The sequence below is a fragment of the Aegilops tauschii genome, chromosome 7 (assembly GCF_002575655.3).
Source record: "Aegilops tauschii subsp. strangulata cultivar AL8/78 chromosome 7, Aet v6.0, whole genome shotgun sequence".
In the NCBI taxonomy this organism is placed as follows: domain Eukaryota; kingdom Viridiplantae; phylum Streptophyta; class Magnoliopsida; order Poales; family Poaceae; genus Aegilops; species Aegilops tauschii.
Window position 1 is genome coordinate 382,281,644 of NC_053041.3, and position 21,533 is coordinate 382,303,176.

Here is a 21,533-nt window from a genome sequence, read left to right on the forward strand (position 1 = left end):
CGTTTTGAAAAGGAAAAAAAGCCTAGATCTAATATGAGCCGTTGGTCTTCGATCTAACGGACGATGGGAGCCCGGGGCTTACCGCGGCGGCGCGGTCGTCGGCGTCGGAGAAGACGGCAGCGGGCGGCTCAGGTCCGATCGGAGCGGCGGCTCCGGCGATCGTTGAGGCCGGCGAAGAGGTCAGGGAGGGGCGGCGCGGTGCGGCGGAGTCGATGGCGGCGACGGTGGTGGTCAACGACGTCGAGAGCGGCGGCTTCGGGCGGCGGAGCTCCTCGGCGGCAACGGTTGCGAGATGCGAGGACGGCGGCGACTTGGGAGGAGAGAAGAGGGGTCCGGGTGGTGGCTTTTAAGGAGGGCAGGGGGCAGCACGGCTTGGGGAAGGGGTAGGAGGAGGCCGGGGCGACCACGGCGAGCGGCGGCGGTGGCTCGGACTCGGGGGAGTCCGGCTCGGGCTCGCGCGAGGGAGACGGCGACGCTGTTGGGCCGGCTGGGCTTCGGCCCAGTCGGTCCGAGGAGTTTTTTTAACATTTTTTTCAGACAAACAAAGATAATAAAAACAAAATAAATAACAAATATTATATAGGCATATAATATATCAAAATTTTCAGAAAATTATTTTCTACCAACATTTTTCTAACGTCAAATAAAATCCACACAAATTTAAATAAAGCAAAGAGTGCTACTGCTCTAATAAAATCCAATAAAGATCATTTTAAAAATACCAAAATTAATTCAAATTTATTTCTCTCCAATTTTCTGATATAGAAAATCATTTTACCCTAATTTCCATATATTTTATTTTTGAAGGAAAAATAATTTGAATAAAACTCAAATAACTCCAAATTGAAAATAATTTCCAAAAGGACTTTTAAATTTGATCCTTTTAAACTTCCAACTCATATTTCATATGTTTTGAAGAAGTCATTTTATCTTCTCTCATGAAAATCATTGAGTTGCTTGAAGTTTATGAATTTGACATAGCTCCAAATGAAATTCAAATATTTTCAAAAACCCGTTTTCATTCAATTAAATGGAAGAAGTCATGTCATCTTCTCTCTAGGGTTTTATGATGAAATGAATTTGAATTCATGGAGATCATAAAATGAAAAATGAAAGTTTGGGAAAGTCCTTTTATTCCCTCTCATTTAACTTTCAAAAAGTTTCGAATTTCACTCAATTTCACTCAAGCAATCACACCAAAATCAAACAATCAATCCAATCTATCTATTTATTATAACATTCCAAAATTTAGAATTTTGGGATGTTACAAACCTACCACCCTTAAAATGAATCTCGTCCTCGAGATTCGGAGAGGCTAGAAAGAAATAGGTTAGGTCTGGGGGGTCTTCTCAAAATCCATCAATCATCTCTGGGGTCTCGGGTGCTACCACCCTTAGAAGCATGGTTACGGTTCCATCAAAACTCATATACTCCATCCTTATTCTTGACAGTGTCTGTCTTCTCATATCCTCGAGAAAATCCCTTCTCTGGGCTCTTCCAGTAGTGGCATAACCTTTACCTCGATTCTTGTGTCCTTTTATCTTGGTAAGGTTATTCCGAGACTGGGTCTTCTTAGCTGACGGTCTGGCGCCAATACTAAACAACAATCGATATCTCATGGTGGTCAACCATTTTTGGTTTCTCCTGTAGGAAATGGGTCTGGGTTGATCCTCACCGTATAACCTACGATTGGCAACAACTACCTAAGGTTTAAACAAGGTTTAATATCGTCGTCTCTCTACTATAGGTAATTCACTCAGATTTACCATCCCATATAGCAGAGGCGAATATTAAGAATAATTCGGTATGGTGATCAATCCATCCCGCACCCAAATCATTACCTTGTATACGGTTTAGCGAATCTCGCATTCTAACACTCGGTCATCCTCACAACCATTGCAGAATTTCTCGTGTCGATGAACCAAGTTCGGATAAATCCATTGATTCTGCAAGCCAAACAGAACATCTATCGTTCCTTCACAACTCTCAGGTTTTGCGTAAACTCCTATAAGATCGTCTGTCGATAAAATCGTAATCCTCTTCTAGGGTTTTTCCTTCAGCAAGAGTGTGCTTGCTTCTTGGCAGGTCCCGGGGCCTGTGGGTTATGGCCCATCTCATCACTTGTAAATCTTGATCTCATCATTGAGGGCAACTCATCATTACTCCAACATCCAGCTTCCCAGCATTTCTCAAATCCATCCAATTGTATTGTCTCCCTTCCTTCTATTTGTACCAAATTAAGTCGTGATTACTCAGACTCATCATGGAGTTACATTGCTCCTTATTACCAACATTATACCTCCTTTATATCCAATAGTGCTTCATCTCTTCATATTCTTGGGGTATCCCACATATCGAGATAAAACTCGTACTTATCTTGTCCAACGTCCACTCCGTGGAATATCATTATCCTTTCCAAGGGTCAAATCTCCTCACACGGTACTACCACCCTTGAAATGCACAAATTCATCCATAGACCATATTTCTCATATCCTCGAAAATGGTCAAAATCTTCCTTCATAGAGTAACAACTCATAGAATCCAAATCAGTACCAATGAGGCTAACTTTATTTATTCTCCAATTATTACAATCTCCTGCATTTCCATTACATGCCTCAAATCAACACATCACTATAAAGGAAATGTTCCCACTGCTACTACTATATTTCTCACAGACACAACTAATTATCACAAGCCTCCTTCTCCTTGGGACAATCTTTGGCAAAGTGCCCTGCATCATTACAGCGAAAACATATTACTTCTGACAAGTCTCGCGGTTTCCTCATGATTACATAGCCTCCTTGGGTCCTCGGCTTCCTTTTTGGGCAACTGCTGAAGTAGTGCCCTGACTCCTTGCACCTGAGACAGGTGATATGACTCAGGTCCTTCCCGGAATCCAATCTACTTCTCTTCCTGGACTTTTCCGTTCCAATCAGGGCTTCTATTTCCTGTGGGTCATACTCTACTTCCTCTATCGAGAATTCTACTAGATCCCCATTCATACAATTCTGGGAGATGTGTCCTTCTTCTCCACATGAATAGCATGACTTGGTGCAAGTTTTAATTGGTTCTTCTTTGGGTGTGTCCTCCACCTCTTCCTTCATCACAGGTTCTTCTAAAATTCCCATGAGGGCTCCTTTCATTGATTCTTTCTTCTGCTGGATAGTTCTTTGTACCATTGGGTAAATGTGACACTGAGCAGGGTAGTGGGTAGTCCCTTCACACAAGAAACAAGTGATCTGCCTAGTTGGGCATTCTTCAGCTGGGTGACTTCCTTCACAATTAGGGCATTCATCCATGTGTTCTCTATGGTTGTGTCCTATTTCTCCACAGAGCTTGCATGCACAAGGTTTCTTCATATCACTTCCATAAGGCTTCAATTTTTGGGACACAAACCGGGACTTTGGTAAAGTCAACTTAAATTCTTTCCAAGTGGTTACTTCTTGCCATCCATTGATGGTTTGGTACATCCTCCACCAAGTAGCAGCACCTCTTTCAAAACACTGCAGACCATGCTGGGCCATATCCTTTCCGGCTACAGAGTTATTCTCCATATGATCTTCCATGTTCTGAATCCATCGGTCCGTCTCCAATTGACTTATCGGTCCAGGATACATGAGTTCATCTCCATTCATCCTCTATTGGGTCCATGGGTTTGGGGTGAGATAAGAGAGATAGAGAGGGATACACACAATACAAACAATAGTTTTGAAAAGATAGGTTTTATTTTGTGGCTGTCGGAAAAACATCAAACAAATGACAGCTCACAACCATCACATCTAACGTAGGTATATTACAGGGGTTTGGTCTTCTAAAGGTCAATAAATCTTCAACGTCGTCAAACTCTTCAAGTCTTGTTCATGTCTCCAATGGCTTCTTCCGATCGTGCTTGTCCTTCTCAAGTTCTTATGCCAGATCATCTCTGTTGACGCGAAGTCTCTCGTGACGTCCTTTAAGAGTTGCGTTCCAAACTTCTGGGTTTCAACATCCTTGGCATGAACCATGGTACTACTGTTCTTCAGTTCTCGATGAATCTCCGGTGTCTCGAGGTTCTGCTCCTCCAGCTTGGCTACTTTCAGCTTCTGGGTCCTGAGTACTTCACGAAATGCTTCCTTATCAAATACGGCTTCCTGCAGGTCCATCTTAAACTTCTTGATGTAATACTCTAGACCCTGGTGATACACCAGCTAAGGTTAAAATTTCATCCTTTGCTGATAGATGCTCCATCAGCCTTCTACCATCCAATCCTTCCGAAGAAATGCATGCTTAACTAAGCGCGGTGACAATAGCACAGGCGAACGATAACATCATGAATATCCATGTTTCTGCTCTTGTCATTTCCATGAGCTATCATTCCATAGTTGATATCTCCTGCCTTCGGGTTTTCTTGACCAAACTTTGTTTTTAACTCTTCATGTTCCAGTCTTTCTTCGACACACCTTGAATCTCGGGTATTGCCAGCTCCGATAGTCTGAAGAGTTCCATAACGGTAGCTTTCCTAGGCCATACAAATCTAGGAATTCTTTAGAACATTCTAATTCTCCTAGTCCTCGGAGTCTTCAACCATTGTAGTTTCCATTTACACGGTGAAATCTTCTTCATTCCAAAGTGGTCTTAGTTGTCCGATATATTGTCCTTCTTGGAGTGGTCCCATCAGTCGAATCTTCGCATGGTCAAAAGGGAAAAGGGGTATAGTCTCACTAAAAGGGAATATTTGAATAAGCTCAGAAGAGAAGAGAGGTAAAGGATCGTTTTGAAAATGAAGTTGTAGAGAAAAATCTTTCCTATGGGCTTGCCAGCTTCTAGGGGTCACGCCATATAGACAACATGTGCTCTGATACCATCTTGTAGCGACCCGACCTCAGACGGTCAAGTCTTTGAGCTTAAGTGTCATCCCTGGATCGGTATGCTGACACACACATTACTCGAGGATTTATAACAGAGGTAAATCACATGTATAAAGTAACGTAAATACTATTACCTCAATCCATACAGCAGAAGAAACAACAAGGTTGTGGATTCCCATCAACACCAACGGCAAAATTGAGTGTAGAAATCGTAACCCTAACGTATCACTTACTCGTCGTAACATTCCTGCAACATGAGACGTTGCAGCCATGTAGGTCAGTACATTGAATGTACTGGCAAATTCACACCATAGGACAATGATGAATAATAGCTATCACTACATGCATATATGGCTGGTGGAGGCTTTATGGTTATAATTTTTTGCGAAAAGCCAATTTTTCCCTACCTCAAAGGAATAAATTTTATTTAACTACAAAGTTTGTTGAAAACATTGAGAAGGTTCCTCCAACTCAATTAAATTTGAGTGATGAGATCCATATGATAATCCAAGAACCAGATACTCAACATGTCCATAACCGGGGACACGGCTAATCATGATTAGTTTGTACACTCTGCAGTGGTTTGCGCACTTTTCCCCACAAGACTCGATCTCCTCCGTTGGATTTCTCGCACTACATGGTGTTTGAGAAATGGATGACCAAGACACGGTCTTTCAGAAGCACTAACTCTTTACTCTGGGTGGACAGTTACACCTACTTCCCTCCACATCTGCTAGCCCACCACTGTAAGAGGTCATGCAACATACTCAACTATGCTAGAGCCCATAATAGCTTGTGGCTGCACACGGAAGTTTCTAGCATGAATAATCTTATGATCCCTTTGAGCCTGGGTGGCATTCCATAGGGTGATCACACGGGTCCTCCGGGATCCCCTTGGGCAAGCACTGGTTTCTCCAGGTGCCCGGGCAAACCACTGGGTGCTCCAGGGTGCCCCAACCATTCCACCCAGATGTGTATTAAAGTAGCCACCTTAAGTTAAACCTTAGTTAACAATAACTCTCACATCTTTCATGAATTCTCTCAAAACCAAACCACGTCTACGAGCATAGCATAGCAGTAAGCATAACGTAGTAACTCCCAAGGTTTGAATATAAGACAATAGGTTCTACCTCATCAACTACTTCCCAATACCCACATATTATCAATTCCTAACCATGCAATGTTTGAGGGTTGAAACTAATGCATTAAACTGGGAATGAAAGGAGTATGATCAAAGTGTGAACTTGCTTGTACTATAGATGAAGGTGATTCGCACTCATAACTCCTGATAGGTCTACTCGTCACACTCCGGTCAATCTATCGTGAGCAAGCAATAGTAACCACACATAAGCAATCACTCAAAAGATCGGAAAGAACGAAGAAGAAAATTCAGAAAACATCAAAACCAAGAAAATAACTCTTCCAACATAAAACAATTTCTAACAGTACCAAAATTATGTGAATTTGGCCTTATAAGAAAGTTTAGGTCAAGAGCTTTAATTTGCAAAAAGAATCAACTCAAACAGAGTTATAAAACTCAAGTTATGAACAAAAGAAGTTTGAATTCAAATCTGTTTGAAATCAAATTTTATATTTTCAAAAACATGTTTAAGTTCTTTTACTGGATAGCGGAGTTCATAACGAAGAAGTGGGCGTTGGTTTCATCTAATTCCGACTAACGAGCAAAAAGTAGTGATCATTTTAAGATTAGGGACTAAACTGTAAATAAAACCTTCACAGATGGGTCCCTGGCCGAAATTAAAAAGAAAAAGAAAAACTCTAACGAGCGAACGCTCGCTACAGAGACCTAAGCGGTGAAAGTGTTCGCTGCAATGGCCTAACCAGCGAACGTTCACTAACTAAAAAGAAAACGTTTTGAAAAGAAAAAAATACAAAACCTAGATCTAATCTGAGTCGTTGGCCTTCGATCTAAAGGACGAGGGGAGCCCGAGGCTTACCGCGGCGGCGTGGTCGTCGGCGTCGGAGAAGATGGCGGTGGGCGGCTCGGGTCCGATCGGAGCGGCGGCTCCGGCGGTCGTTGAGGCCGGCGAAGAGGTCGGGGAGGGGCCGCGCGGTGCGGCGGAGTCGATGGTTGCGACGGTCACTACTAGGAAAAGGCTAATTAGTGGCACACCTGTTTTGGCCATTAATGGCGCACTACAGGTGCGCCACTATCATCACGTCATTAGTATACTAGACAGTAATGGCGCACCAGGGAGTGCGCCATTAGTATGTTAAACGGTGCGCCATTACTATGCCTCCCAAGGGGCCATATTTACCTTGTGCTCTGGGTTACTAATGGCGCACTACTAGATAGTGCGCCACTAGTGTGTTTATTGCAGTGCGCCACTAAAGTGCTGTGTGGTGCGCCACTAGTATGAATATTAGGATTTTTTTCTTTTCTGATATTTGCACAGGTTACAAAATATATTACTGCACAGAATATAGACAGCACAACATATAAACAACAGATTTATCGAATACAATAGAAGATTAGTCTCCGAATACAATTCATCATATTAGTCTCCGAATTCAAAAGACCGAACAAAGTTAGAACATTACAAGTCTCTAGACTGCGAGTAGCGAGTTTGTCTTCACATTACAAGTCGATATCGATCATCTAAACTACCATCACATAGAAGAGAGTTGCGGTCATCACGATTAGCATCATCGTGATGAAACTGGTCTTCATCCGGTTCCTCCTCCGCTCCCTCCTCTCTCCCGCTAGATAGCGCGCGTATCTAGCTTCTGCCTCCGCCCTAGTGGTGTACCCTTTGTAACTGTTACCGCTGAAATGGTGAACCTGTCTCCGACACTCCTCCCAGTCGTCGTAGACTCCGGGAACCTTACCCTTGTACACGAGATACGTCGGCATCTCTATGCACTAGCCAAACAAAACGTTAGTAGCAATTCACAGACAATACATAAGCAATATATAAGTATGCAACAAAAGGATCGGAAGAGAAAAGCAAGACATTAATAGCACGATTCATGGTCCTACTAATAAATAGCATCGATTACATATAAGTTGAGCGACTGTCCAAACCAAAGAGACATACAAGTTCATTAAAGTTTAATTACAACATGAGCTAATCGATATTTCAGAACTACATAGCATCACTACTTTCGACTCGACTCAGGCACCGGAGCGTGGATGAAGCCACCGTCTGTCGTGAGGGTCATGAAATCGCGGGCGTTGTCAGCCTGCATTTGTAGCGTTGTTTCTATCTCACTATTGGACGGTTGATATCTGAGGTAGAACTGCCCCGAGGTACCAAGGACATCTTGATGGATGATTTCCGCAAACTCCGATTGGATGCGAAAGAATTCTTGTATGATGTCCGCGTCCTGGATTGCCGACAAGCGTGCGGCCCAATCTTTGAGATTATTTGGTAGCAGAAGGTGATTATGGTCCCGTACGATCGCCCGCATGTGATGGAAGGCGTAGTAGGCATCCTTCTGACTGCCAGGCGGCTGCTTGACGCAGGGGAATGTCGTATTGTGGGTGAACACGTGCTTGCCGTACCTACGAATTGGCCTGCTGAAGGTGCCTCGAGATCTGGCGTAGTCGGGGAGAACATCATCAAGAACTTTCTTGATATTTGTGTAGTCTTTCTTCGACTGACGGTCCGAGTCGAAATACGTGGCCATGGAATATTTCGGGCTTAAGAGGATGAGTGTGCAATGTGTGTCACTGCACAAAACACGGAATGTTAGAAAAAAAGAACGATCGAAATCTAAGAAATCATATGTTACGAGGCGGTGAGGGGATGACTTACTCGGGAAAGTAAGGCACGAGGAAGTTATCCTTATCTGGGTTTGCCAGAATGACGCCTTGGAGGTATGAACTCGCGACTTGCCGGTCCCCAGCGCTGCCCAAGATCTTGGCACGCATGTAGAAGGGGTCGACTATCACGATGTCCGGGGTCTTGTCTCTAATGTCCGCATCTCCATACTCAGCGAAAATAGCCGAACGAAGGTGTAGTGCAGCGGATGAAGGTTAAACATAGCGAAGATGTCATCAAACCGCAGGACGATCGTACCCCCGATGGCGCTATCCACAAAGCCCTTGCCCTCTGGCACCTTGGCCATGAAAACCGGGTATGCCACATCATTCTCGGAGAGACGCCGCTTCTCCAAAGAAAGAACACTATCATGCAGACTCCGCATAGCACCGGTTGCAGCATTGAGCAGATTAGTCGGTAGCATCGGCCTACCCGCCACATGCACCCTCCTCGAGATATCCTTAGGTGAAGGTGGCCCGTCCTGAGCACGGATCGTACTCGGTGCTGGCTGGCTCGCACCCTTGTTAGTCTTTCTTTTCCGTCCCTTCTTCTTCTGCTGTAAGGGGATCGAGTTCTGCTCAGAGACCGCCTTCTTGAGTATGTTGGGGCTGATAATATTTCGCACCTCGGCTATCTGAGGCTCGGTGAAGGCGGCAGCTGGAGTGGTCTCCTGAGAACTGAACGCCAGACGACGCCTATTGCAATTGGGTTTCTCCGCGGTATCAGCTAGATCGTCTTTTGCAGGGTTGGGTTCTTGAGAAGGAGGCCCCAAGAATTCGTCACCGTACCCATGTTCGTTGAAGTACTTATCGACGTTGGTAAATGTACCGTCGTCGTCGTCATCCGGATCCTGTGCCATATGCATGTCCAGATCCTGTGCCATATGCATGTCCGGCATGTCCGGTAGCGTTGCGGCGGTCTTGCCATGGCTTGGCGCCGGCATGACTGGCGGTGTTGTCTGTGGAGTGGTGTCCCCGCCCCCAAACAAATCTGGCTCTGCGGCTAAAGCAGGGGCCAGCTTAAGCAGGCGCTGAGGGTCATCACATCATCTTCATCGGCCCCAGAGGGTCGAAACGGAGGTAACAAGTCGTCGCAGCCCCGCAGCACCCGAACCAGTTGAACCCTATACACGTTGGGTGGCATCAGATTACCGTGGAACAGGCGGTTGCCCGGTTGAACGATTCTGGCCTTGGCGACATCGATCAACTCGCCGTCCACAAAGTGCAGGAAGTGCATGGAACGTCGGTGGCGCCCTGCGAAAACATGTAGGGTGTCAGGGATGCCCAGTCAAAGGCAAGGAGATGAAGTCATCGGCCGAGAGGCTTAATTAGTTACCGTGATGGTGTCGAGCTCGGCTAATGTCGAGGCACCGCCAACGGCGGGCGTGCAATTGACGGAGGGGCCGCTTGCTGCCGAGGTGCCGGCCAGCGTATTCTTCCCACACCCGGGTGCATTAAGCTACAATGCCGGCGCTGCCGCGGGAGACACCAATGCCGTCTCCGCCAGAGACACCAATGGCGCCGCCGCGGGAGACACCAATGCCGCCTCCGCCGGAGACACCAATGGCGCCGCCGGCGCGTTGCGCGAGTTGCTACCCGTGAAGCTGGGAATCGGGGGCGGCCCCTGTTGGCCGCCCGCCATCCACGCCTGCAGCCCAGAAACAAAGGTAGGTATAATGGCGGTGATCGTCGCTCCCAGTTGGTCTCGCACTTGCTCTTCGACCATCTCCGGAATCCGCGCCACTTGTGCCTTGAGTTGTTGAACCTCGCGCTCCTGGCTTTCCGAGCTGGTCTTTCTCTCCTTTCGCCCAGCGGTATAGTATTCCGACCATTTCGTGGACAAGCCTTTGCCAGCCACACGACCAGCTGACGACGGCTTATTGAGCTTATCCTTGTTTTTCATTACGTTCAACGCCCTATTTAAAGGGGTGTCGAAAGGGGAGCTCTGAGACGACCCCGCGCTAATGCTTTCAGTGTCCTGCAGAAGGAACGTGAACCATTTAGAAATTTGGCTTCATTAATTACAATGCAACCATATGGAGCTAATTACGCGGGGGTGTATTCCTTACTAGAACACGCTCAAGCGCCTTGGTCTTCGGATCCGTGGTAAGCTCCTTGGTTACCGGGTCAATCTTGTACCGGGCCCTGACATAGTTCCTGGTCTGCTTGTCACGGTATTTCTCGAAGAGGGGCGGTAGGCCTTGCTCGGCACGCTCCGCGTCCTCCTTGTCCCATATAGGTTCCGCCACTCTGTAACCGCCGGGACCGAGTTTGTGGACCCCTAAGTTCAAGTCCTGCATATCTTTCCCCCACTGACTTGATTCCGTAGATGCGTTGCTCTCGCACTTGATCTTGAACTCCCGGTAGTCATCTTTGCTGATCGAAGGATTTTTCTCCATGATCTTCTCATAACTATCACCTTTTTCAATCATGCTCTTCACCGCGGCTCTCCAAGTAGCCAGGGCTGTGCTCATCTTCGTGAGGGCGGCAATGTTCACTTTATTCTCTGAGAGGCGTGTGTTTGCGAAGTCACTGGGCAACTTGTATCGTTCGTGCAGCTTCGTGAAGAGGAGGTTGCGCACATTCCCTCGGTCACGATGCCTTAGGTTCTCGGTGTTGATCGAGACGGTGCTCCGGAGAATGCACCCGAGCTGTCCCGCGTACCCCTTGACTATTTCTTTGGGCGTCGTTGGATGCCCCTCGGAGGACACTTCAGTAAATTCCTCCTTGACGGTGCCGAGCACGTTCGGGCGCCGGTCCTTCCGTTGCCTCTTCGGTTGGCTGCCATCTGTGCGTGCGCTGCCATCATCAGTGGTGGCATCCTCGGCGGCACCATCAGTGGTGTCATCCCCGACGCCACTAGGGGTTGTGTAGTCGGGATCGGTGTCTTCCGCGGCGTCCTCATAGCGGTGAGGTTCTTCCTCCATCTCCTAGGACAGCTCCCAGAATGCCTTGCCCGAACTGCCGGCCTCATCATTGTGGGCCATGTTTCGCTCTAAATAGGAAAAAAGTTTGGTCAAAAATTTGGTTATTGTCAAGGAACAAGATCTCTAAGTTGATCAAATAACCTAATTCTCGAGGAATGTCGCCAAAAAGTTGGCTTCGATGTGCGGTACAAAACTGAATTTTGGAAATCTACAGAATGAACAAGCTAAGGGTTTATCGATGCCGAGGCACCCTAAATGCTAAGTTAAGTTTTCATCATTTAGGGTTTATCGATGCCGAGGCACCCTAAAATCTAAGGTTTTATCATTTAGGGTTTGTCGACGCCGAGGCACCCTAAAATCCAAGGTTATATCATTTAGGGTTGTCGACGCCGAGGCACCCCAAAAGCCTAAGTTTTCATCATTTAGGGTTTATCGATGCCGAGGCACCCTAAAAGCCAAGGTTATATCATTTAGGGTTTGTCGACGCCGAGGCACCCTAAAAGCCTAAGTTTTCATCATTTAGGGTTTATCGATGACGAGGCACCCTAAAAACCATCATCATCATATCATCTTGAAAATATTATAACAACTAAGTTCGTCCTACTTAATTAAGTAATATTGACATTTTGTTAAATCTTAATTAAGTAATAGAGTTTCATTCACTTCTTGCACTAATAGATTGCATTTCCAAGTTCTTATAAGTTATAACAGAGACCCTACGAGGACCTGGAAGCTTGCGTGCGTTCTAGGGAAAATTCTGGTGGAGTTCTTCTAATAAGGAGTTGATTGGTTGATATAACACGTTCTAGGGAAAATTCTAGTGGAGAAATGGAACTGGTTAAGAGTTGAAAGAAAGGTATCTAATTAGAAACATAGGTGGAGGGTCTTGTAGAGGATAGATAGGTAGCAGAATCCATTCAGATGGAAAGCTTTAATGAGGATGAATCAAGATTTGGATAATTCATGCCTTTAGGTGAATAGGAAGTTACTTCTGCAAATATCTGTTGGGTCCAATAAGATAATCCACAGTGTGGTGAAAACATGCCCTTCGAACTGGTTTGAGCTATTGGTGAATGGAGATGGTCTAAGATTTTCAGTAGTAAGAAGTGAAGTGGTAATTTTGAGAGCAAATGGTTAGGATGAGTGGTTCCTCTTTCCTGTTTAGCTTTACAATAGAATATTGTTAGTCATGCACACTTGTGCATTTTCAGCCAGGCCCAGTGGAGTTGGCCTAAAAACATTTCTTTCTTTAAGCATGCTACATCCATCTCAAGTATTTATAGTCAAGGGTTAGCAGGGCCATCCACATAGAATATGTGGTATGGGCTTTTTTAGTAGGTCGTCATACCAGATTAGGGTCATCCTACTTAATTAAGTACTAAGATACCCCGGCCCATGCATTAGTCGCAAGTACCCCATATGTCCTATTTTTAGCAAAGTCATGCTAAAATTCACGGACAATTTCAGCATGACCTTTGCTGAAAATAGGACATATGGAGTACCCGAATTTGCCGGAACGGAAGTTAATCGACATTCCGGCAAACTCAAGGGCCTCTCGGGGTACCTGCAAAATCATCACGACACGATGGTCGGAGACAAAACCCAGCAAACTAGCAAAGTTACTGACGTGTTTACAGAAATTGTTTTCTGTAAAAGATGATCATCATCATTACAAGTCTTTCTCAATGTCTACAACTATCAGACCATCACAAGTATCAACAGAACATGTCTACAACTATCAGACCATCACAAGTACCATCATTCAGGCCATCACAAGCATAACAGAGCAATGGTGTTTTCTTCAATACCTTTGATCTGGCTGCTCGGAATCCACTGACCTTCAGATCCGCTGACTAATCCACTAACCTGCTGTAAACAAAACACAGTTCATTTCATTTTATTTTTAAATAAATGCAATTTCTAACAAATTGTTGTACAACAATATATCTTCTAGCCATGAAACCCTACCCTGATTCTCCTTTCTTCCTCTTGCCGAAGAGAAGTTGGCTGCAGAGGATGGTCCAACTCAGATCAGCCTGCAGAAGTTCATTGTATAATTCTGTTTAGTTCCAAGCAGTAGTTCAAGAAGTGCAAATTGCAAAAGTTTGAGAAAGCACTAACTGGAAAGTCTGGTGTTTCCTTGAAAACATGAAAGGGCCTGACTATGCATACAATTTTACAACAAGACATCCACCATACAATTTTTATTAAAGGAAAAGACTTAAGTTAACTTTAATTAAAGTTTCAGTTAAAGTTTAAATTAAAGTTTCAGTTAAAGTTTTAGTTGATTTTAAAGTTAAATTAAATTTTCAGTGAAAGGAGAGCACTTGCTACTGGATTTTAGGGCTATTGTAAGCAGTGCACTACTGCACTATTGTTCATACTCCTGCACTATTGCACTACTGGAATCCTCCTTCAAACTACTGCAAGCAGGAATACTGATGCAAACCCTGGAACTTGCAAGCAGTAGCAGGAGTACAACAAGACAAGAAGATGAGACAACATGGAGGGAACAAGACAAACTACTGAAAAGGTTTCTTTGTGCTGTACTCCAAAATTCAACCAAACAAATTAACTGAAACTTAACAGTAGCAGCAAGTGCTACACTATTGTTGTCCTACACTAAACTAATACAACCAAACAAATTAATTGAAGAAAAACTACTGAAACTATACAAGCACTACAGTCAGATTACACAAAAGTACTGATGCAAGCAGTACAATACACAAAACTTGCAAACTTACAAGCACTACTGCGACTTAATTAAGCTACTGGAGTAAGTGAATCAACTGCACTTAATTAAGCTACTGGAGTAAGTAACTCCATGGAGTACTCACTGGAGTACAGCTAAATGTTCAGGAGTACTTCTCTAGCATAAGCAACTGCTGACAACTTTCATACTCCAATGAGAAGAGTACTTGTACTCATAGAAGTTCAGAAGTGTAACTACTATTCTGTGAAATTCAGTGCATCTACTGCAAATAAAATTCAGTAAATTTCCACCCAGCAACTAGATAGGATGGCCATGAAATTCAGTGCATCTACTTCAAGTACTCTTCAAGTATATGAATACTGTGAACCTAACAAGTTTTCCAGAAACATAAGTATTAGGGTGATAACTAGTATATCAATTTCGTTGTGATAATTGTACCCTGAACACCTCAGAAACTCTATTATTGTGTTGGTCACTATTACCTAGAGAGCAGGGTAGGTAACTGATCGATTTCATGGTGATAACTATACACTTAGCATCCGGGTAACTGAATCAATACTACCTTGGGAGTAAGGTAACTAGTGGAGGAGAGGACAGTTGATAATCCATGCGAATCAATCAGAAATTCAAAATATAGTCTTTTTAGGCAGCAGTAACATTTGAAATAGAGTAGAGGAGTAGAGGAGGGAGGGAGGGAGCATTTACATTCGTTGACGAGGCGGTGGTTGGCGTCGCGTCGGAGATGCAGACCGTAGGAGGAGGAGGACGCCGGTCGTGGTCGTGGTCGTGGGCCGGCCTCGTGGCGTCGCGTCGGCCGTCGAGGGAGATGAGAGACAGAGCGGGCGTTCGTTGTCAGCCGTCGATGGACTGCGAGTAGCCCCATCGAAGTCTCCACCTCTGGGCTCCGGCTTCCTCGTCACGGCGGCGGAACGAGGTACAGCTGCCGGTGGTTTCGGGTGGGGCGGCTGCGGCGAATGGGGTTGCGGCGCGATGCGACCTAGCCTAACCTAGGTTGGAGCGGGGGAGGGTGCGGGGGGTCGTCAGCGGCGGTGGAGCGGCGGAGGGTGCGGGGGGTCGTCGGCGGTGAGGGGGATCTGGCGAGGGGGGAGATAGCGATCGAGAGATGTGGAGGGGATCTGGCGCGGGGGGCGAGGGGGAAAGGGACGGAGGGGGTGCATCTAATAGCAATGGCGCACCACCAAGGGGTGCGCCATATGTACATCCATAGCAATGGCGCATCACCAAGGGTGCGCCATAAGTAACTTTTTTTAGTTGCATCTAATAATTTTTTAGAAAATGACAATCAAATTTGAAAACATTTATGAATGTGAAAAAATATCATCAAATTTGTTATTTGAAAATATTTATGAATATGAAAAAATATCATCAAATTTGTTATTTGAAAATATCATCAAATTTGTTATTTGAAAATATTTGAAAAAATATCATAAAAATTGGTATACCAATGGCGCACCTCCTAGGGGTGCGCCATAAGTACACTGATAGCAATGGCGCACCTTCACCTGGTGCGCCATTAGTAACTTTTTAATTATTATTTTTAGTTGCATCTAATAATTTTTTAGAAAATGACAATCAAATTTGAAAACATTTATGAATGTGAAAAAATATCATCAAATTTGTTTCAAAATATTTATGAATATGAAAAATTATCATCAAATTTGTTATTTAAAAATATCATCAATATTTTTTTGGATTTTTAGTTGCATTCATTTGTGAATTGGTAAAACATTTATGAATATGAAAAAATATCATCAAATTTGAAAAAATATTCATGAATTCAAAAAGTGCCCATGAAATTTAAAAATACTCATGATTTCAAAAACATTAACAAATTCAATACTTTTTGTGAGTTAGAAATGCAATACCATAATAAACATAAATAAATATTCATGAGGACTAGAACAGAAGAAATATCATTTCAAAATGTCGAAATACAATCGAGAAATGAAGACTACGATTTAAATACAATCGATCTTAGCTAGTTATCTTTTCACAATCTTCTTGCCCTTCTTTTTCGCAAATGGAGTGCTTCTGTTGAACGGACGTCCTTTAGGTAGGGTGGTCCTGCTTCTTCTTGTGGTGTATGGCACTTCATCGTCGTCGTCATGTTCCATCTTCGGGTCGTCGTACTTGTCGAAGTCTTGCTCATTGGAGACTCCGTCCATTCCGATGATCTTCCTTTTGCCTCTCCTCACGACAACATGACTGGGCTTTGACGGGTCGGTAATGAAGAAGCATTGGTCCACTTGGGAAGCCAGTACCCATGGCTCATTTTTCGCGGTGACGTTTGCGCCCGCGGTCTTGGATTTCGCTTCGGGTATAACCATGGTGGTGAAATACCGGTCTTCTTTTAGGACGCTCTTGGCCCATCTGACATGGAACATCGGGGCCTTCTCTCCAGCGTAGCTCAGCTCCCAGATCTCCTCGATCCTTCCGTAGTATCTGTCCTTGTCGTTACCGGTGTAGGATTCCATCGTTACCCCGGAGTTCTGATAACCATCGCTCTTCATGTCCTTGTCCTCGGTGTAGAATGTGTAGCCGTTGATATCGTATGCCTCATAGGTCATCAGGTTGTGCTCGGCGCCCTGTGACAAGGCGAATATGAGTTTTTCTTCCGCGGAAGAATCCGCATGTAAAGGGTACGACAGAAGCTTCTCCTTGAACCAACGCGTGAAACATGAGTTGTGCTCTTTGATTATTTCTCCGTCCGTCCTCTGTTGGCCTCGGTCATTGTACGTATTCTCAATAAAGGTTTTGTGCTCTACCACCCAAGGATCGACCACGTCTATGTGTTGTAGCGCGACTAGGTTTGCTCTTTCAAAGTCGGCGAGTCGACCCTCGAAGTCGACATGCATTTCGCGGCGACCATCGCGGTGACACCATCCAGCGAGCCTGCTGAGGTGCCTGTTGACGGGCAGACCAACGGGGTTCTCGATGCCTAGATAATTCGTGCAGTAGGAGATGCACTCTTCGGTCAGAAAGCCCCTGGCTATGCTTCCCTCTGGACGTGACATGTCGCGAATGTATCCTTTGATGACACCATTCATCCTTTCGAACGGCATCATGTTGTGCAGGAACGTCGGCCCGAGTTGGATGATATCCTCCACGATATGGACCAGCAGATGCACCATAACATCGAAGAATGCGGGCGGGAAGTACATCTCAAGCTCGCATAGTATCACCGCGATCTCTTCCTGTAGCCTTCTGAGTTGCCTCACGCCAACCGACTTCCGAGTGATGACGTCGAAAAAGTTGCATAGGCCAAATAGCGTTTCACGGACGTGCGCGTCCATGATACCACGGATTGCAACTGGAAGTATCTGCATCATCAGCACGTGACAGTCGTGAGACTTCATCCTGCTGAACTTCTGCTTTGCTAAGTCTAGGTATCTGCTTATCTTCCCCGTGTAACCGTAAGGAAGTTTTACTCCTACGAGGCAGGTGAAAAACTGCTCGATCTCCTCCTGACTTAGAGTGAAGCACGCGGGAGGGTAGTCATTTCTGGTCTTCTTGGCCTTTTTGCCTTTGCGACGACTTTCCGTGTCCTGCTTCGCCTCATCATCATCATCATTAGCGTGAAGCTCCTCCCTGATGCCCATTGATTTCAAGTCTGCCCTTGCTTTCGTCCCATCTTTGGTCCTCTCTTGCATGTTGAGCAGGGTACCAAGAAGACTCTCGCACACGTTCTTCGTGATATGCATGACATCAAGGCTGTGAGGCACACGGTGGATCTTCCAGTACGGCAAGTCCCAGAAAACAGACCTCGTTTTCCATACCTTCAGCAGCGGCTCTGGCGCCTTTCGCTTCTTTCCCGACTCTGGCACCTTTTGCTTCTTTCCCGGCAATGGGCAATCTTTCCAATTTTTCAACTGCTCGTCTATTTCCTCGCCACTCCTCGTACGCGGGCATCTTCGGGGTTCGGTTTCACCATCGAACAGATCCTTGCATTTTCTCCATGGGTCATCGTCACGAAGCCACCTTTGATGTCCCATGAACACGGTTTTCGAAGACCCGGGATCTCTATCTAGCTGGCGATACATTGTGTCATCCATGCACCTGACGCATCCAGAAAATCCATGGACCACCTGCCCCGCGAGATATCTGTAACCGAGATAGTCGTGCACCGTCGTGAGCAGTGCGGCTCTCATAGGGAAATATTCTTTCTCTGCGGCGTCCCACGTATTGGCTGGCGTTTTCCACAGCGTGTCTAGCTCCTCTTTTAGCAGCCCCAGATACAGATTGATGTCATTCCCTGGTTGTTTTGGCCCTTCAATTAGCATACTCATGTGAATGTACTTCCTCTTCATGCACAACCAGGGGGAAGGTTGTACATCCACACAAACACAGGCCAGGTGCTATGTGTGCTTCTCTGGCTGCCAAACAGATTGACTCCATCGGTGCTCGCGCCCAGCACGATGTTCCTTGGATCGTCCCCAAATTCTGGGTGTTCGAAGTTCAACGCTTGCCACTGGCTCGCATCCTTAGGGTGACTCAGCATCTTGTCTTTTTTATTTATCTCCGGATCATTTCCGTCATCTTCTCGCTTCTTCTCCTCCCTATCCGCATGCCAACACAGGAGCTTTGCTAGCTTAAGGTCCGTGAAATACCGCTGCAGACGAGGAGTGATCGGAAAGTACCACACCACTTTTCGAGGAGCTTTCTTCCTCTTCTTGTATCGAGTGACGCTGCACACCGGACATATGGTAGACTCCGCGTGCTCGTCCTGATAAATGATGCAACTGTTCATGCACACATGGTATTTCACGTGCGGTAAATCCAGAGGACACACGATTTTCTTCGCCTCCTCGAAATTGGTCGGGCACTAGTTCCCCTTGGGAAGACGTTCGTGCCAGAATGACATGTTCTCGTCGAAGCATGCGTCGGTCATTTTGTGTTTTACCTTCATCTCCAGAGCCATGAGCGTTACTTTCAGGCGGGTATCCTCGGGTCTACATCCTTCATACAATGGAGTAACCGCGTCTATCTCCAGTTGATCTAGCTTGGCTTTCTCTCGGGCGGCAGCTCTTGCGTTATTCATCTGCTTGAGAAGCAGCTCTTGAATATGAGGGTCCTGCACCCAGCCCATCGATGGTCCATTGTCGTCTGCTCCGGCATCTTCATCTTCATGATCATGCCCTTCGTCTTGATCTTCCTCATCATCATGTCCGGCATCTTCTACATGATGACTGTGTACTGCATCACCATCGTGATCATGTCCTGGAGATTCTTCGCCTTCTCGCCCGCCCTCGCCGCGGTTGTCTTGCTGCCCTTCCTCATTTCTTGCCCGGCCCCCATGGACGACTTCATAGTCATCTTCATCACCTTGCCACCGATAGACATCCATGAAACCACGCAAGAGTAGGTGGTCCAGCACCTGTCCGGAATCCGGGTCCGCAATAAGGCTCTTCAGCTTGCATCTTCGACACGGACATCTTATCTCCGTCTCGTTCTTTTGAAGCATCTCGGCCTTCGCGGAGCTCAAAAACTTATTCATGATGCCTTCGGTCATCGTGCGGACCATGGTCGCCTGGGGGGTAGAGCAAAACGATATTTTAGAACCAAGAAAAAATTTGACATGACTTTGCCTAAAAATAGGACCAAAAAGAATGCATAGTGCCAAATTCTCGCCGAAACGGAAATGAATCAATATTCCGGCAAAATATTGGCAACTATCGCATTTCAAATACCGGTACCTGCAAACACAAACATATATGCAACACCACAAACATATGTAGATCTAGCTAGCCATAAAAAGTGCATGTGCACATTGTTGGAGGGAGAAAAAAGTAGATCTACAACATAAAGAAAGCTTTCCCCTTACTTACCTATCAAAAAAGGTAATTTAACCACTTAATTTGGGTGAATCTATGGTGCAAATCAGGTGAGGAGGAGGAGGCAGCCGAGACAAGCTTGGAGGAGGAGGTGGAGAGAATGAAGTGGGGAAAGTGAGTGTGGTAGGTGGCTGTCCAAAATATCTAGCTGGTCTCAGGTTACTAATGGCGCACCAGTTACGTGGTGCGCCATTACTAGTTTTGCAAAAAAAATGTTAGTAGTGGCGCACCGTGGTTGTGGTGCGCCATTACTAGTTTGAACTAGTAATGGCGCACTTTACACAGGTGCGCCATTACTAGTTTTGAAAAAAAAAGTAAAAAAAATTGTTAGTAGTGGCGCACAGAGCGTGTGGTGCGCCATTACTAGTTAAAACTAGTAATGGCGCACTGTGCCCTGGTGCACCATTAATAGTTTTGGAAAAATAAAAAAATAAAATTTGCTAGTAATGGCGCACCGTGTGTCTGGTGCGCCATTAGTAATGAGGACACTAATGGCGCACCTGTATCTGGTGCGCCACTGCTATATAGCAATGGCGCACCACATACATGGTGCTCCATTAATGTCCATATTAGCTATAGCCCTTTTCCTAGTAGTGGGCGGTGGTCGGCGAGGTCGAGAGCGGCGGCTTCGGGCGGCGGAGCTCGTCGGCGGCGGCGGTTGCGAGATGCGAGGGCGGCGGCGACTTGGGAGGAGAGAAGAGGGGTCCGGGCAGCGGCTTTTAAGGAGGGCAGGGGGCAGCGTGGCTTGGGGAAGGGGTAGGAGGAGGCTGGGGCGACCACGGCGAGCGGCGGCGGCGGCTCGGACTCGGGGGAGTCCGGCTCGGGCATGCGCGAGGGAGACGGCGGCGCTGTTGGGCCGGCTGGGCTTCGGCCCAGTCGGTCCGAGGAGTTTTTTTTAAAACATTCTTTTCAGACAAACAAAGATAATAAAAACAAAATAAATAACAACCAATATATCCGAATTTTCAAAAAAATATTTTCTACAACATGAACATTTTTCTAACGTCAAATAAAATCCACACAAATTTAAATAAAGCAAAGAGTGCTACTGCTCTAATAAAATCCAATAAAGGTCATTTTAAAATACCAAAATTAATACAAATTTATTTCTCTCCAATTTTCTGATGTAGGGAATCATTTTACCCTAATTTCCATATATTTTATTTTGGAGAAAAAATAATTTGAATAAAACTCAAATAACTCCAAATTGAAAATAATTTCCAAAAGGAATTTTAAATTTGATCCTTTTAAACTTCCAACTCATATTTCATATGTTTTGAAGAAGTCATTTTATCTTCTCTCATGAAAATCATTGAGTTGCTTGAAGTTTATGAATTTGAAATAGCTCCAAATGGAATTCAAATATTTTCAAAAACCCTTGTTCATTTAATTAAATGGAAGAAGTCATGT